General features: G+C 36.8%; 1 long non-coding RNA gene across 1 annotated transcript in view; it reads right to left on the bottom strand.

Annotated features, from left to right (window-relative positions):
* Window positions 1–13,756, bottom strand: part of LOC137656103 (uncharacterized) — a 59,926-nt gene that overhangs the window by 23,569 nt on the left and 22,601 nt on the right. The window lies entirely within an intron of this gene.

The raw sequence follows: 13,756 nt of genomic DNA, 5'->3' as shown, positions 1-13,756 counted from the left end.
GAAACAGAGATTTCTTAGTTTCAAGCAACAGTGATAATGGCATTAGAACTAACTTGAGCTAATTTGTACCCAGGGAGTTCAGTTACCGTCAAGAAGTCCTTTGCTCTGAAACTAATTAGACCTCTTTATTCGAAGGGACATTAAGGGGTCGCTTTACTGTGATTCTGTTCTCGAGATTTTGGAAGAGACGAAGGATAATTATAGAAAAGCTGTCTTATTTGTTAGTTAAAATTGGTCTTTGTGGTGGCTGATGCAGTAACGTCCCTGACTGGCGAACGCCAGAGTGGGGTTCAAGTCCCGCTCAAACTTGTTAGTTCCTTTGAGCAACCTTACTATCCTTGCGAGCTAAGGATAGGGGGTTTGGGAGAGTCTATAAGTCTATCTGCTGAGTCATCAGCAGCCATCGTCTGGCCCTCCTTGGTCCTAGCTTGAGTGGAGATGGGGCTTGGGGGCTGATCAAAAGTACATATGGTCAGTCTCTAGGGCTTTGTCCCACTTGATAGGGCAATGTCACTGTCCCTAGCTCTGCCATTCATGAGTGGCCTTTTAAACCCTTTAAAATGTGTTTTTCATAAAAATTCCTGAAAGATGTCGACGAAACGAGATAAGATTTTAAAAATTTTCGTATTGATTTTCAACTTTTGTCAGCTTTCAACTTGGTATAGAGTACATTTAAATTATCAATGTGTATATATTTTTTCCTGCATGGGAATAAGATAACTGATCTAGATATTAGTAAAGTAGAGAGGGCTTATTACCAGAGATGTTTTTAACAATCATTCTCTTATTGTAGCCAGGTAGTAGTAGTAGTAGTAGTAGTAGTAGTAGTAATAATTAATAATTTTGATATCTTCCGTTAAATATAGTGCTTGTGTTGACATATGCGGTCGTAGGTATATATATACTATATATATATATATATATATATATATATATATATATATATATATATATATATATATATATATATATATATAACGACAACAACAAATGCAACCGTTTCTAGTCTACGGCAGGACAAAAGCCTCAGACATGTCCTTATTCATGTCTGGGGTTTGGCCATTTTCATCAATAAGCTGGCTAGTGTGGATTGGAGATAGTGGGGAGTTAAGTCTAATCGCCAACAGCAAACCAACCTAGTATATGGGTCCTGACAAGTACAGCTTTGCTGATCACGGCATATAGAAATTCTTTCACCACGTTAAGGTGCTCCCACTCAGAAAAGGAGACATACACACACACAAATATATATATATACATATATAAATATATATATATATATATATATATATATATAGTATATATATATATATATAATATACTGTGTGTGTCTGTTCCCCAAGATACAGTTTTTATATGTACATGGAAGAGGAATAATATCTCTCTCTCTCTCTCTCTCTCTCTCTCTCTCTCTCTCTCTCTCTCTCTCTCTCTCTCTCTCTCTCTCTCTCCTCATTATATAGCATTTAATAAGTGTAATTGAGTATATCCCGTAAACTGCATCTAAGTAATAATAATAACAACAACAACAACAATAATAATAATAATAATAATAATAATAATAATAAAACTTGTTCATAAACAATAAAAACTCGTTGGCTGCATTTTCTAATTACTATAGATATTATGTTAACTAAAATAGAAAGAAAACCTTGGATATTATTATTATTATCGTTGTTAGCATTATTATAACTATCAATATTAGAGTTATATTATCATTATTATTGTATTAAGCTATTATCCTTAATGAAGGATTCCAGGTATCCGCCTCCTTTCTCTCCCACACAGCTCGCCATCCGCAGGACTCCATCCTTAATCTTAATATCCTTTCTAAGGCCTTTTCCACCCACGGCCTAATCATTTTACGTAGCTGTTATCGGGGGCCCTCGGACAGAAGGCTTTTTTCTCTAATACAAGGTATATTCTCTCTCTCTCTCTCTCTCTCTCCTCTCTCTCTCTCTCTCTCTCTCTCTCTCCTCTCTCTCTCTCTCTCTCTCTTCATGGCCAGAGTAAAATCAGATTCTTCAGAGATCGTTTCCTTTCCCCTACTGCAAGGCTTTGGAATTCTCTTATGATTCTGTTTTCCCTGAAAGATTTTATACATTTTTTTCTTTCTATATTTTGGTAGGCCTATCTTTTTTAAGGTCTCATCTAAATAATCGCATTAGGATATCTTTTTGTTTTCTAAAATAAATAATGGTTATGAAAATATCAATAGTTATTAAATAAGATTAATTGAAAATATATTAATAACTGATTCGATTCTATCATGTTTGGGAACACAGAGGAAAGTGATCTTTAAGAAATTCCTAATTAGTGCGTTCAGTACACCTCACGCGGTTTACTGTAGTCCTTACTTAACTGCAACCACTTTATACTCTTACTATCTCCATCCCAATTTTATTTCCTTCTTGCTAAACAACCAGGGCGTTGAATAGTCTCCCCGGCATAACGCAGGATTATGTGGCAGGATTTCTTAAATACATCCTTTTATTTCACGTATTTTTTTTTTTTTTTTTTCCTTCTCAAAATTAATTAGTTTTTCTTATATATTTTAACTAAAAATCGGTCATGCAAGTTAATGATGCGTCTAGTTTTTCAGTTTCTAATTTAAATTTTCCTTTTTATATAATTTTTAGTTTTTATTATTAATTTTATCTAAGAAAACGGTCATGCAAGTTGGTGATGCGTCTATTTTTTCAGTTTCTATTCTAATTTTCCTTTTAAATTAATTTTAGTTTTTCTAATTAATTTTAACTAAGAAAAGTCATCGCAAGTTGTTGAGGCGTCTGTTTTCAGTTTCTAATTTAATTTTCCTTTTTAAATCAATTTTAGTTTTTCATATTAATTCTAACTACGAAAACAAACCTGCAAGTTGATGATCCGTCTATTATTTCAGTTTCAAATTAATTTTAGTTTTTCTTATTAATTTTAACTAAAATATAGTCATGCAAGTTAATGATGCCTCTATTTTTACAGTTTCAAATTAATATTAGTTTTTCTAATTAATTCTATGATGCGTCTCTCGATGTAGTATAGCTTGCTACACCCTCTAGACTAAACCCCCCCCCCCCCACCAGGCCAAAACCAACCACTCCCAAACTCTATTATCGCCTGAAGGTCCCATCTCATTGGGGATACCCTTGATAGCCTCCATATGCGGCATTAAAGGGCCTTCCATATACCGGTACAAGAGCCCATTAGGAAAATCGTGTAGAAACTTTGTGTACTTTCTCTCTCTCTCTCTCTCTCTCTCTCTCTCTCTCTCTCTCTCTCTCTCTCTCTCTCTCTCTCTCTCTCTTTTTACATACACATACATGCAGAAAGAGTCCTTGTTACCAATCGTTTCTCTCTCTCTCTCTCTCTCTCTTCTCTCTCTCTCTCTCTCTCTCTCTCTCTCTCTCTCCGAGATTCAAATCAAAGGTGAGTAAACCACTTTCATAAAGTTCCCTGTCGACTTGTGTATCTGATGCTTTGTCGACTTGTGTATCTGCAGCTCACGAGAAGTGGAATAGGATTTAGAATTAATTTCAGCTTAATTTCTCTAATGTTGCTGCCCAGGCTCTTTCTTAGCACTTCAGAGTTGAATGGCTTCACGGTCCCAGTGGACCAAATTGTTTAGAATAACATAAGGAACATTAGTTTTTGAAAGTAACTACACCATTAGGTGGTATAATATATATATATATATATATATATATATATATATATATATATATATATATATATATATACACACACACACACACACACATATATATATATATATATATATATATATATATATATATATATATAAACTATCATCCTGCGTTACTAGTCCACTGTAGAACAAAGACCTCAGACATCTTCCACTTGCCTCTGTTTATGGTCTTTGTGTGCCAGTCCACTTACCAACAACAAATGCAGCTGTTTCTAGTCAACTGCAGGACAAAGGCCTCAGACATATCCCTAATCCTTATTCAGTAAATGTCTGAGGTTTGGCCAGTTTACATCACCTCGTTGGCCAGTACAGCTTGGTGATGGTGGGAGATTTTCGTCTGCTCGCTCCCAGCAAACCAACCTAGTATGGATGGCCCTGACTAGAACAGATTTGCTGGTCATGGCGATACACGAAAATTTTTCTCCACGTTACAGACACCTCCCACGTCTCGAACTGTTGACTTAAACGGGCTAGGACTCCTCGCTGCTGGGAGGAAGGACGCTGGTGCAGTACAGCACATGAACATATGCTACCGGGGTCAAAGCGATGTCAGGCAGGGCAGCCGATCGGGACAACGGTCTACCCGAAAGCCAAAGCAAAGTCCTTCAAAAAGCACGTTAACAGAATAAAAGGTTTCCCCAGACTGAGGTTTGAGTTCCGCTCAAACTCGTTAGTTCCTTTGGTGGCTGCAACCTCACCATCCTTGTGACCTAAGGATGGTGTGTGTGGGGGAGCCTGTAGATCCATCTGCTGAGTCACCAGCAGCCATTGCCTGGCCTTCCTTTGTCCTACCTTGGGTGGAGAGGGGACTTGGGGGCTGGTCATATGTAATATGGTCAGTCTCTAGGCCATTGTCCTGCTTGATAGGGCAGTGTCACTGTCCCTTGCCAATCATGAGCGGCTTTTAAAGGCTTTAAACTCGGAAATAGACACACCCCTTTATATTAATAACACAATCCCACAAATATATTATTATTATTATCATTATTATTATTATTATTATTACCTGCAAAGCTACAACCATAGATGGAAAAGCAGGATGCTACAATATAAGCCCAGGGGCCCCAACAGGAAAAATAGCCCAGTGAGGAAAGGAAAATGGGAAAAATAAAACATATTAAGAATAGTAACATTAAAATAAATATTTTCTATATAAACTAAAAAAATAAACTAAACAAGAGGAAGAGAAATAAGATAGAATAGTGTGCCCAAGTGTACCCTCAAGCAAGAGAACTCTAACCCAAGACAGTGGAAGACCATGATACAGAGGCTATGCCACTACCTAATACTAGAGAACAATGGTTTGATTTTGGAGTGTCCTCCTAGAAGAGCAGCTTACCATATAAAGGGGGACTTGCAATCTCTCTTTATAAGCAATAAAAGTGAGACAAGGAACACACCCCTTTATATCAATAACACAATCCCACAAATATATAAAGGAGGGGGGGGGGGTTCTATAGGCAATAAAATTGAGACAACCTTTGGAATCTTAAACCTTGATTGATTTCTTTGACTCATAGAGCCTGAAAAAAAAAAAAAAAACCTTTACGACACATGAATTATTAACCGAAGGATTTCATTCTGATGTTTTACGACACAGAGTGAATGAGATTGGGGGCTTCTTTTACGCTCATTTCATACGTTTTATGACTTCTGGGTCATGGTAGATACTGTGGCACACGAAACGGATATATATATATATATATATATATATATATATATATATATATATATATATATATATATATATATATATATCATCTCCTTCTACGCCTATTGACGCAAAGGGCCTCAGTTAGATTTCACCAGTCGTCTCTATTTTGAGCTTTTAAGTTAATACTTCTCCATTCATCATCTCATACCTCACGCTTTATAGTCCTCAGCCATGTAGGCCTGGGTCTTCCAACTCTTCTAGTGCCTTGTGGAGCCAAGCTGAAAGTTTGGTGAACTGATCTCTCTTGGGGAGTGCGAGGAGTATAGCCTCTCTCTCTCTCTCTCTCTCTCTCTCTCTCTCTCTCTCTCTCTCTCTCTCTCTCTCTCTCTCTCTCTCTCTATATATATATATATATATATGTGTGTGTGTGTGTGTGTGTGTGAGTGAGTGTGTGTGTAATATTGGCGTCAAGAAGACAACAAAATAACATGTTTGAAATTAAATCCCATTTCTTGTAGGTCATTCGTACTAACGTCGAAAATCTTTGTCCACCGGAGTAAATAGTTAAATAGATAATAAGAAAACTTGATGGCACATTCATCTGGCCCTTAAATCAAGAGACAACTCATCACCCGAAGATGAATTTGCCAGATAAATGCGAGTGACGAAAGAAACAACATTAAAAAAGGACAAATATGGCCGTAATGACCCAACTTCCGGGCCATTTCCGCCAGATGTTGTTCCTCTTGTTTTTCTTAACGTTCGTCTGAGCTATGTTATTGCTTGATTACCGATATTCTGAGCTACATTATTGCTTGATTACTGATATATAATACTCCTACTTCTATGGCTTCATCGAATATAGATATATATGGTGTAGGGATACCTTAATGTGGTGAAAGAGTTTGTGTATCGCCATGATCAGCAAAGCTACGCTAACAGTTCCACCCATACCGTGGTTTCCCGTGAGCGGTCAGACTAAATGTCTCCTACAATCACAAATCCGCGGTGGCCAGCGTGGTGGTGAAAACTGGCCAAAACCCCAGACATGAATAAGGCCATGTCTGAGGTCTTTGTCCTGCAGTAGACTAAAAAATGTTGCATTGGTTGTAGTTTTTGTGCGCAAGCTACTGTGCTTAGCTTTGTCAGAAGAATCGAATTAGTATTGTTTCTCTTCCAAACCAATGATTTTGATCGTTCAAAGCCTCATGAAATAACTATATCATATTAAAGATAAGGTTATCTTGAGACATTACAGCCCAGAGTATTCATACTGCCTCCAGGCATAGGCTAGAAAAAGGTAATATTGTTGCCCTTCCCGTCGGCATTTAAACTTGAAAAATATATCAACGAAAGTTTCCTGACTTTAAGCATTACCTGTACTGTGACTGTTACCGGATGCCCGGTTCATTCACTTGTCTCTCTCCATATGTTGTTGTTATTACTATTATTACTAGCTAAACTACAACCATACTTGGAAAAGCAAGATGCTATAAGCCCAAGGGCTCAAACAGGGAAAAGTAGCCCAATAAAGAATGGGTATAAGAAAATGAATAAACTACAAGAGAAGTAATGAACAATTAAAATAAATAGATCTTTCATATAAAAACTATAAAGAAGAGACTTCTGTCAGCCTGTTCAACATAAAAGAATTCGCTGCAAGTTTGGACTTTTGAAGTTCTACTGATTCAACTACCCAATTAGGAAGATCACTCCATAACTTGGTCACAGCTGGTATAAAAATTCTAGAATGCTGTGTTGTATGGAGGCCTGACTTAGAATTAACCGCATACCTAGTATTACAAACGGAATGATACTGTCTTGGAAGATCTGAATGCAAGCAAATGATCAGAATTATGAAAAACCTTATGCAATATGCATAACGAACTAACTGAACGACGGTGCCTGAAATTAATATTTAGATCAGGAATAAGATATTTAATACACCGTAAGTTCCTGTCCAACAAATTAAGATGAGATTCAGCAGCTGAAGACCAGTCAGGAGAACAATAAAAGAATTAGAAAACTTCAGACTAGACTGATCACCGAAAATTTTAAAAGACTTTCTCAGTAAGCCAATTTTTGTACAATTGAAGAAGACACAGACCGAATGTTTCTCAAAAGTGAATTTGCTGTCGAGAATCACACCTAAATTTTCAAGTCATATATAGCTAAAGAAACATTATCAATGCTGAGATCCCTATGTTGAGGAGCAACTGTCCTCGACCTACTTACAATCATACTTTTAGTTTTGTTAGGGTTCAACTTCATGCCTCATAATTTGCACGATGCACTAATTTTAGTTAGATCTCTATTAAGGGATTCAGCAAACCCATATTTAAATTCAGGAGATGGAATTGTTGCAAAGAGAGTAGCATCATCTGCATATGCAACAAGCTTGTTTTCTAGACCAAACCACATGTCATGTATATATACAGTAGTATGAAGAGTAATGGGCCAAGAACACTACCCCGAGGAACACCAGACATCACATTTCTATACTCACCATGGTGCCCATCAACAACTCTTTGAGATCTATTACTTAAAAAATCAATAATAATGCTAAGAAACGACCCACCGACTCCCAACTGTATGAGTTTGAAAACAAGGGCCTCATGATTAACAAGGTCAAAGGCAGCACTAAAATCAAGGCCAATCATACGAACTTCCTGACCATAATCAAGGGATTTCTGTACAGCATTAGAGAATGTAAGAAGGGCATCACATGTTCCAAAGCTTTTACGAAAACCAAAGTGCAAGCTGGGGAACAGATGATTACCTTCAGCAAACCTATTAAGACATTTTGCCAATTGATGTTCAAAAACTTTGGATAATATGGGAGTTATAGAAAATGGGCGGTAATCAGTTGGACTTGAGCTACCACAAAGAGAAACATCTATAGGCCCATCGTCCATTTTCCTTCCTCATATCCTAGGGAACATCGTAGGATTCTTCCCGTTTTATCTGGTTACCAATCTATTGCCTCTTTCATGTTCTCCTCTTATGACAGCATTAAGTGGCCCCTGTCTTATTTTATGACAGAAAACAGCATGTACGAACCCCCGTCGTGACGGGATTTCATTTGTTGGTGTAGGCCTATATACTTGTTATATGGCATACTTAATATACGTCGTACTTGTTATTTGCAGTGGCCGTTAGCCCTATCAATCAAACACTTGCCAATTGCTTCAAACACGTTTTATTTTTATTTAATTTAATGATAGGACTAACAGTAACAACGTATTACTTGGAGTAACTATTTGCTATTTGTTAAAGCTATTTAAGTTTGATCCAGGTTCGCATTATATGAAATATCATGAAATTAGTAAAAAAATTAAATCTGGGAAAGAAATCAGAAAAATTTAGCAAAAAAATACTAAAAGAGTCTATGAAACTACTAAGTTTTGCATAATGTCTACCTTATCAGTCTAAAGAGAAACTATAATTACAAAATCTCTATAAAAAAACCACTGAAAATCAGCAAAATGGAATTACTCAGAAAATCCGTGAAAAGAACATGAATAAATATCTTATTTTAGTTCTTTATTATGTTGCAAGCGACCCCATAAAACAGGTTACTCTCGCCTCTGTCATCAGAACTCGTCCCTTAACGTTCGTAACAGAATAACATTAATATATCTCTTCGTCATTTGAGATTTTATAGCTTTGCGTGATGCATTATTCACATGTGGTTATCTGAGCCTTGCTCTAAATAAAAAACAATAAAAGACTTGTGATTCATTGACGTTTTGATGGACAATGTTGTTAATTTTGATACTCCGATGTTAATAACTGGCAATAAGTCTTGCACCAGACTTCACCCCCTCCTCTCTCTCTCTCTCTCTCTCTCTCTCTCTCTCTCTCTCTCTCTCTCTCTCTCTCTCTCTCTCTCTCTCTCTCTCAAATGAAATATTGAAAGACAAAAGAACTCAGTGCTTTTAATTCATGGCTTAATCGTACATGAGTGAAATAAGAAATATTTAATTGTTATCATTAACATATATCTGAAAGAAAACTAGGACTATTTTTTTTTTGCTTATTTACATTTACCAGTTTTAAAAACAGGAACATAAAAGTGGATGTAGGCCTAAACAAAACTAACAAAAGAAAAACATTTGAAAATATTTTGATGGACAGAATACTATTACAAATTCGTTAAGCTGGAATCACACTAGGATTTTTTCGCCAGCAGCGAGCCGTTGCTGCCCAAAATGGAAAGCACGAGATGTTGCTTGAGCATGACGTCAGATGTAAACATACAAGATGGCGGCTGCCAATAGGACGTGCTCTTGGGTTCAACAAGCCTCACGAGATAATAAAAATCTTTGTTCATCCTGTGGTAGTTGTAGAATCCTTCTGTTCACGGAATATACCGATGATACTATAACAGAAAAATAAAATTTCTGGGTGTCATGATGATATCACTGATCGGTTTCGTTTAACTTTTCCCTATTTGCTCTTCGAACTACGAGATCATAGTGTGGCGATACAACACTTTCGCTCGCAATCATCGGCTGGTTGTTGGCGAAAACCTCAAGCAAGAAATGAGTAGTGTGATTCCAATTACACGCCATCATAATATTGCAAGTAAAATCAAACACATTCGTACAAACTGTTATAACTATCGTGGGCACTTGAGTGAGGTTTCTCCAACAATGAGGAGCGATTGCTCGAACCTGGGAAGTTTTCACTACGAAGTGTTCCAGTCTTTGTGCTCTCTGGTCTCAAGGTGCTCCTCGGTGCGAGAAGAAGTGCTGGATCGATTTGAGGAACGCCATCCTGCAGAGTAGAGTTATTAACCCTAGCAGATATTCTTCCTTTTCTCAGCTTCAGGAGTAAGAAACATAAGAGTATGAGGCAAAGGCCACCGAAGAAGAAAGTGAGGCAATACATGATCAGCTCTACAGACCCCACCATTCTGAAAGAAGTATTTATACATTTTATAAACTATATTCAGTTGTGATTATGGGTTATGTAAATCCATTTATATAGAAATTTATAGAAATGTCTATTACTAAAACGCTTATGTATGTATGTATGTATGTATGTATGTATGTATGTATGTATATCTTAGCAATCCATGTTTACCAACAGTTATATAAGCGAATGAGCATCTAGGTGGGGTAACGAGGACTTTGTGTGTAGAGGAAATGCCGCCCTAAATTTCCATGAAGTCACTGGCAGCAGGGTGACAGATTGGGTTTAAGGAGATAGACAAGATATCTTTTTGGCTTTTACTCCTGATGCCGGACAGATGATCTTACTGGAATTAGTATGGACCAGCAAGGATCACTTACTTTAGTTAGATAAGCACTGTGCATCACAGGGAACTGGCTATCCTATGATGAATTTAGCCAATGAATCCTCTATGGATTTAGTCAGTCTATGGAAAGCAAAAATGACAGAATGGCTCCCAGTCACGGGCGTAGCGAGGTGCTAAGAATCTCCCGGTTTATAAATACTAAAGAAAAATTGAAAATTGGTAAATGGAATGTTAGAAACATGAATCAAATTGGGAAGTTACAGCAAATGGAGAGTGAATTTATGAAATATAGTTTGGATATCTTGACCAACTGGAATGCGTTGTAAGGGGATTGGTAAAGAAATCTTAGATCAAGGCAAAATATATATATATATATATATATATATATATATATATATATATATATATATATATATATATACTGTATATATAATATTATCTACTCAGAAAGAACAGATAGAGTTGGAAGAGAAGGGGTAGGAATGATTATGACACCAAGAGCAGAAAGGGCATTAACGGAATGGAGAGCTGTAAATAGTAGATTGTTAATTGCAAAGTTTAAATCAAAGCAGTGCAAAATGAGTATTACAGTTTGCTATACACCAACAAATGATTCCCCTAAAAAAAGGAAAGGTGAATACTATGATGAACTGCAAGGTATAATAGATGACATCCCAGAAAGATGAAAACTGTGATTGATGACTTCAATGCTTAAGCTGAAAGGAATAATCAAGGTATAGAGAATGCAATGGGTGCTGAGGGTTTTGGCGAAGTTGCACATGAAAATGGGGCGCACTTTATAACTTTGTTCAGCAATCAAATAGATGACTCTGAGAAATGTAAGCAGCTATAGAGGTGCAGATATTGGTAGTGAACACCAGCTCTTCATTGCCACACTGAAATTAAAACTGAAAGCACCCAACAGAAATGCAGATAAAATACCTAGGTTTGATACAACTAAGCTTCTAGAAGATGAGCACATAGAAACCTTTGTAGTTGAATGTATGAATTAATTTGCAGTCTTAAGACTTTAAGAGATGAACAGCAGACAATTAATGAAAAATGGTGTGATATTAAGAACATATATCAGTCAGGACTTTGGTACATGCAGTTACAAGGAAAAAACTATGGATATCAAATGATACCTGGGATACTATAAAAAGAAAACAAAGGCAGAAATTGATTTTTGAAAGTTTTTAAAGAAGTAATGAAAATTACAAGGTAGAGCATGTTAAGTATTCCAGTATTGATAGTGAAATCAAAAGAAAAGCCCGGAATGACTGGAAAGAATATTTAGACAGGAAAGCAGATGACGCTGGCAAACCTATGAATTCAGGGAGTGGCTATGGTGTATGAATTGCTCACAGAATTATTAATGAAATCTGTACTGGTGCAAAGAAGAAGCAGCATTTACCCATCAAAAAGAGAGATGTATCTGTTATAACAACAGAAGATGAAGAAAGGCAACGTTGGATGGAACACTTTAGTGAGGTCATGAATAAGAGATATGAAGGGCATAATTTGATTGATATACCTGAAGCTGAGGAAGACCTTGATGTGCCCATGAATGAATTCACTGTGTTTGAAGTCGAAGCTATCATTTAAAAAACTCTAAGAGATGGAAAGCCCCTGGATACAATGGAATAACGGCCAAGATGATACTGGCTGAAAATTAAGCGACTCCCAGAATACTTACAAGATTATTATGTAGAATGTGGCGTGAAGAGACAAAACCTGATAATGGGAGATAAGAGTGTTGCTGAAAATGGCAAAAAAGACCTGACTGATTGCAATAATTACAGAGGCATCACACTTACGTCAGTTGTTATGAAAATATATAGTATGCTCATTCTAAAGAGACTAGAGAGAAAGATTGATGAAAAGCTTTGAGTTGAACAAGCAGGATTTAGAAAAGGTAGAAGTTGCACTGACCAAATTTTCATTTTAAGACATGTGGTACAGCAATGTGTAAAATATAGAAATCCCCTTTGGATGGCATTTGTGAACTATGAAAAATTCTTTGATTAGTTTGCACCAGCCAATTTTGTGGAGAGTCTTGCATTTTTATGGAGTTCCTTTTAAATATGTAAATATGATCGAGTCTGTTCATGAGCATAGCAAGTGAAAAGTTAATGTTAGTGGAGTCCTATCAATTGAATTTCCAGTGAACAGTGGAATGCTTCAAGGGAATGTGTTGTCACCTATATTGTTGATTCTCCTCATGCATTTTTAATGCATAAAACAGTTGGGGACGACTGAGAAGGATTGGACTGGATTGGTAACAAGGTATTAGCCGACATAGAGTATGCCGATGATGATGTCCTTATTAGCAGAACACCAAAGGACCTGCAAAGCTTGCTTACCAGAATGCATGAAATATCACATGAGGTTGGGCTCAAGATAAACAGAAGAAAGCCAGAGATGATGAGAACGGAATATGCAATGAAAGATGAAATATCACTGGAAGGAGAAAAGATTAATGAGGTAATAGAGATCATTATCATCATCTCCTCCTACGCCTATTGACGCAAAGGGCCTCGGTTAGAGTTCAACAGTCGTCTTTATCTTGAGCTTTTAAATCAGTACTTCTCCATTCAGCTCCTACTTCACGCTTCATGGTCCTCAGCCATGTAGGCCTGGGTCTTCCAACTCTTCTAGTGCCTTCTGGGGCCCAATTGAAAGTTTGGTGAACTAATCTCTTTTGGGGAGTGCGAAGAGCGTGGCGAAACCATCTCCATCTACCCCTCACCATGATCTCATCCACATATGGCATTCGTGTAATCTCTCTTATAGTTTCATTTCTAACCCTGTCCTGCCATTTAACTCCCAATATTCTTCTGTGGGCTTTGTTCTCAAATCTACAGTTGGATATACAGTCGTTCCATTGTCATACCATGACTCATGTCCATACAGTAACACCAATCTTACTAAACTTATAAGGCCTATATAGCCTAATTTTTTAACGTAATTTCCGGCGATTTGATTTCCAAATTTTACTTAACCTAATCATTGTCTGATTTGCTTTGCTTTTTTCAATCTTTCATCAAACTCAAATTCTAAATATCCTGTATTAGAGATCACAGTTCCTAAATATTCAAATGATTCCACATCATTAATCCTTTCTCCTTCTAATGAT

The sequence above is a fragment of the Palaemon carinicauda genome, chromosome 17 (assembly GCF_036898095.1).
Source record: "Palaemon carinicauda isolate YSFRI2023 chromosome 17, ASM3689809v2, whole genome shotgun sequence".
In the NCBI taxonomy this organism is placed as follows: Eukaryota; Metazoa; Arthropoda; class Malacostraca; order Decapoda; family Palaemonidae; genus Palaemon; species Palaemon carinicauda.
Note: the sequence above shows the minus strand (reverse complement) of the source record. Positions and strands in the feature narration are given on the sequence as shown.